We start from the raw sequence: 5,830 nt of genomic DNA on the forward strand, positions 1-5,830 counted from the left end.
CCGCAAAACACATTCGGAAAGAAATTAAGTATGGCTACTATTTGTTCTATGTCGTGTTCAGAACGGCTTATCGAACCTTAAACGATGATTTGTTTGTTTCTTTACTTTTATGTCAGGGCGTGTTTTCTCTTCTTAATATTTTTTTACGTTTACATTTGACGTGGGCGATTCAAATTATTTAGACATTTTCCTACGATTTCAATAATGTTTCTCATCTTATCCGCATAGATACTCGTCTAAGAACGTGAGAAAGATTGCGTGAGCGAGAGATAGAGCGAGGTGGAGACAATATATACAGAGTGAGACAAATAGAACAGAGAAAGGGAGGAAATAAAAACTCGTCTATATATTGTTCGACATGAGAGAGTTTTTTTTCTTCGGCAGAAAAAATATACAGAGCGATATATATATATATATATATATATATATATATATATATATATATATATATATATATATATATATATATATATATAGGGGTTGGTGGGAAATATATACAGAGAGAGAGAGAGGAGTGCGTGAAAGAGATGGACAGAGAGCCGGCATAAAACTGTAAAACTGGTGTAGAGTAATGTGTTCGTCGTGTAATATTCTTTTCATACCAAAGAAATAACAACAAATATTTACCAGCGTAAACGTTATCTACAATAATTGTATTCCCCCTATTTTTCCTTATCTTTCTCCTTTTTCCTCACACTCCTTCTTTATCTCTGTATATATATATATATATATATATATATATATATATATATATATAATTTCCTAAGCCTCCCTCTTTTTGAATATATTTGTTCCAACTCTTTTCTCACCCCTCCCTCTCTCTCTCTCTCTCTCTCTCTCGCTCGCTTGTATATTTCGTTTTCTGTTGAAATAAAAAAAATATGGCGTGAACGTTATCTATATTATTAGTTACTCCACTCTCTCTCTCTCTCTCTCTCTCTCGTTCGCTGTCTTTTTCCATATCTCTTTCTGCCTAATTACATATTTTACGCCTTCAACACTACCTACAACAATTTTTATTTCCTTTCTATTTCTCTCTCTTTCAGTCCGCAAAAATATAAATTCATAAACTATTTTTTTTTATTAATTAACTTAAAGATATGTTTCTTTAATGAAAAATAAATACAGTTTACCTCACTAACTCCTTCTTTAAAAAAAATGAATTGTGTCTTTTTTGGTGGTCGTGGTGGGGGTCCATTTACACAACTCAGCCATATAAACGCATACCAGGATACGGGTAATAATAATAACATATGATACTATGAATAATAATAATGGTAAAACAATAACGATAATAATGATAGTAATATTAATGATGATATAATTATTATTAATAATAATAATAATAATAATAATAATAATAATAATAATAATAATAATAATAATAACTAAAATTCGAACGATACAGAGAAGATTAGCATGGCCCCTGCGCAAGGATGATACGCAAATTCGTGAAGTGTTCCATATTTTTAACTGCCAAAGTACAACGACTAACGATAATGAAGACGACTGAGATAATAAGGAACACCCTTGAATGCGGAGAATAATACAAGACAATATAACGAATAAGCGTTACAGGGAATGGATAACACCGAAACTGCATATTTACAAGTTCTACACCCCCGTCATGCATTCCCCGCATTGCTTCAGCACCGACCCCCCCCAAAAAAAAATGATACCAAAGGGCCGAGAAGGGTCAATAAGGACTGAAAGACCGAGGAGCGAGCGCCAACTAGACCTCGGCTGGACAAGCGCAAAGAGAACTGTGACCTTGGGGAGGCTGAGTGCCACTACAATCCCAGTATAAACCAATTACCACTACCAGCGAGGAATCAATGGTAAGCGGCTGTTGCGATGATGCAAATTCATTTGCAAATGCTATCGAAGGAGGTGGAGAGGGCTGGACGTCTGGGGAGGCTTGCTGTCACTCAGCTTCCAGAGAATGCCACATATTTCCAATCAGATCGTTTGTTGACTTGTGTGAAAGCTCCATGTGAGCCAATAATAATAATAATAATAATAATAATAATAATAATAATAATAATAATGATAATAATAATAATATCAAAGACAATTTTTCCCCCGATTGCTTTTTTTGAAATCTCTAGGTGAGTAAATAATAAGTGTATAAATAAACATAAACGGAGTGTTCATGTTTAATGATATATAAGTGCACATATTTTACTAACCGTAATAAAAATGTACATTAGTTTTAACGTCTCAATGTTACAATATAAACCGACATGAAAATAAATTTAATTATCGTATATGACTTCCGACAGGAAAATCCGTATTTAAATTTTGTCCCATGTCCAGCTAAACTATATTTAACATTTCAAGTGACTAAATACAAAATTGGCAGAGGAGTTTTGTAGAGACTGCAAAATTAATGTTTTTAAATTTGCCAGCAACATTTAAACAGCTAGTTACTTGATTGAATATTGTTTTATGTAAAATTGATAATTTTTATACCCAGAATTGTTTTAAAATTTTGCTAGATACCGCACAGATAAACTCTTTAACTCCTTGGCAGCCAAATTTTCGGTCAAAAACGGATTCAAAGGCAAGGTCTGTGTCTGAATAAACTTTAAGTAAAATTTCAAATGTTTAAACCAAACATTCGCCGAGTAATTTAGTAAAGGCCCTAGAGGTCATATTTTTCTATGTTGACCCCTAATTTTTAACCCTTAATATTTATTGTTTTGGGCTCAAATCAAAGCTAAAATTTGATCCATGTCAAAATAATTTACATCTAATATTTAAAGTGTTTATACACAATGATGGCAGAGACGTTTGGTAGAGTTTTCAAAAGTCAATCGTTGAATTTTACCCTTTGACTGCCAAATTCCTACATATTAAAAAGAGCCTCTGAGGCTCTGTCATACGTGGGAAGATAATGAATTCTCATGGGCTAGGTCAGTGCTGACGGGTAAGTGTTGTACCTCTATAATAAATATTCTGAAATATATATAAATAATTATGAAACTCAAATGATCTTGTAACAGGTGATGTAACCCGTCATCCGGTTTACGACTTCCGATTGCGCATGCGTACATAAACAAATAATTAACGCGACAATAAAACGTATTGTTTTACTGTGTAGGTTTTCCGCGTCCCAATTCTTGTTGGCTTTTTTTTCGGGTTTTAGTTATCGAAATAAACTATTTTTAATACCTTCTGCATTGATCGTTACATCGTTTATTTTCAGTATTATGTTTAAGTTATTTTAACGCAATTTTCTTACAAATAAATATACTTCACCCCGTTGACAAGCATAAGAGAATTTTCCAATGGCGATTTACCCACTGTCTTACTTTTTTAAATATTTATTTTCCATTTTTAATACACCTGTCTTAAAAAAAACACATTAATACATGTTTTCTACACTAACAATATAAAAAATAAATAACCACGAAAATATGTTTTTTTAATTTGCGTTACAAATAAATAATCAACGCAACATCATCATCATCATGGCGGGTTCCTTTCCCGGACCAATGTGATTCTTCCTCTCCAGAGTTTCCTGTCTTTCATCAGTTGCCTCAGATCTTCAGGTTCACAGTTGGCATCGTGTGCTATTTGTTGGATGCACGTGGATCTAGGTCGTCCCCTGCTTCCGCTTCCGTGTTGTGCAATATATATATATATATATATATATATATATATATATATATATATATATATATATATATATATATCACTCATCAATTCCTGCTGACTCCTCAGACAATGACCGGCAAGTCTTAGGCATCTTTCTCTGATGGATGTCAATACTTAATGTAGCTCATCCAATGCGGTCCATGCTTTTGAGATGCGAATTCCGACATCTCTCTCAGTGGAAACTATGTTGCTGCCCAGATACGTAAACTCAGCGACTTCTTTCAGTGTTGATCCAAACAAAGCCCTGATATCTCCCTTCACATTGAAAGTCATAAACTTTGTCTTATCCGAATTTATTTTAAGTCCAATGTGATTTGCAGACTTTTCTAGCTTACGTAACGGTGTTTGCGCATCAGCAGGGTATTACTCGAACAAAACAATATCGTCTGCGTAATCTGCATCAATTATGTGTGCTGATTGATGACGTATGTTTCTGGACTCATTTAGGGTGACGCCTAGCATGTTGTGTGTTTCAATAGAGGTGCGAAGTACAAAGTTAAGACAGACAATGAAAAGCAAAGGGGCAAGAGTATCTCCTTGTAGAACGCCAGTGCGGATGTCGAAAACTTCAGTATCCCCATCTGGGGACCTAGGCATTTCTCGAGTAAAAAAAAAGAAAAGAAAAGGGGCAAGAGTATATCCTTGTAAAACCCGAGTACGGATGTCGAAAAGTTCAGTGTCCCCATGTGGGGACCTGACCATTGCTCGAGTATGCTCATATAGCATCATGATAGCATAAATGACTTCATTTGGAATGCCAAATGCTTTTAATATGCTGACAATTTTCCTCGATGTACAGAGTCGAGTGCTTTGGAGAAATCTACAAATATCATGACTGCCTCGATGTTTTTTGCTTTGACTCCTTCAATCAGTCTCCTAACAGTAAGTATTTGACTAGTAGTAGAGCGATTCTTTCTAAATCCATTTTGGTTCTTCCTGATCATTTCTTCAATCTTTGGTTGGATGCGGTTTAGGAGCATGACATTGTAGATTTTTGCTGCAATTGGAGTGAGTGTTATTCCTCTGCGAAAGGAAGTATGCATCCTTCCCACCATATGTGAATATTTTTTGATTATATACAGAATTGCATGAATTAAGAAATATGCCATTGAAATCACCTGTCTTACTTACTTCAGGAGGTATGTTATCTAAGCATGCAGCTTTTCGATTCTTTGTCTTCTTTAGAACATTGTGAAGTTCCTCCATTGTAAAATCACCCTTCTCAATATCGAGTTCCTGTACAACAATCGGTTGAATTGGTTTGTCTGTTACTTCTGGTTTGTTTCCGAGTAGCTTTTCAAAATGTGCTTTCCATTTCGAGCATGCATTTTCCGGAGTGTTTGCCTTTAATTTAGCTGTGGGTGGTCGTTTGCGCCCAGATATCTCATTTACTACTTGCCAAGCCAGATAGGATTGTTGGTTATCTGCTGCATTCTGGAGTCGATCTATTTGTTCTTGAACATAATTATGTTGTTCTGATAGGTACATCATACTAAGCTCTTGAAGCGCCTGTTTCCTGAATTTTGTATTCTGCCGAGTAGGGTATTTATGTTGCTTTTTGATTATGCTTTTTTTTTGTTTTACCTTTTCTCGTTTTAATATTATTTCATCATTTTCCCATGGTACTTTTCGCTTTAATTGGGTTTCAGACGTATACACTTCTTTGCTGCTTCTTGGTGCGATCTAACGAAGTTTTCATAGGTGGTATTAGCAGTTGGTTCCTGCTCTTGTGCTTGTAAATCATCAAATCTCTTTCGCAGTTCGAAGATGAATATCTGCTTGTATCTGATTGGCATGTGTCACCGTTGACCAGTTGTAGGGCTGTCTAAATGATTTTTTTAGTTTAGTTCGCTCGCAGGCTTAACTTCAACTTAAAGGTTACAATCCTATGATCGGTAGATACACCAGAGAAACTGCTATAACTTAACAGTTATGACAGCTATTAATCTACTTCTTATTCATATAAAGATAGTCCAGTTTTGCCTTGTCTCAATTTGGGGATTGATGGGTCCAGAGCTTACAGGGTTTTTTTCTGAAAACGGGTATTCATGCATTGCAGGTTATTTTCAAGGAGAAAAGTTAATAGATGCTGTCCATTTCGGGTCGTTCCATCATGGAAAGGGAACTTATGCTTGTTGTTTTCCCGTCCTGTATGTGCATTCATGTCACC

At 35.1% G+C, this 5,830-nt stretch overlaps 1 non-coding gene across 1 annotated transcript; it reads left to right on the plus strand.

Annotated features, from left to right (window-relative positions):
- Positions 1-1,366: 1,366 nt before the first annotated feature.
- LOC145265539 (U6 spliceosomal RNA) lies at positions 1,367-1,471 on the plus strand. The gene has a single exon (XR_013864665.1). It is a non-coding gene; the product is annotated as a U6 spliceosomal RNA (small nuclear RNA).
- Positions 1,472-5,830: the final 4,359 nt, after the last annotated feature.

Source organism: Euprymna scolopes, chromosome 3, assembly GCF_053919585.1.
Source record: "Euprymna scolopes isolate OS-2025 chromosome 3, ASM5391958v1, whole genome shotgun sequence".
In the NCBI taxonomy this organism is placed as follows: domain Eukaryota; kingdom Metazoa; phylum Mollusca; class Cephalopoda; order Sepiida; family Sepiolidae; genus Euprymna; species Euprymna scolopes.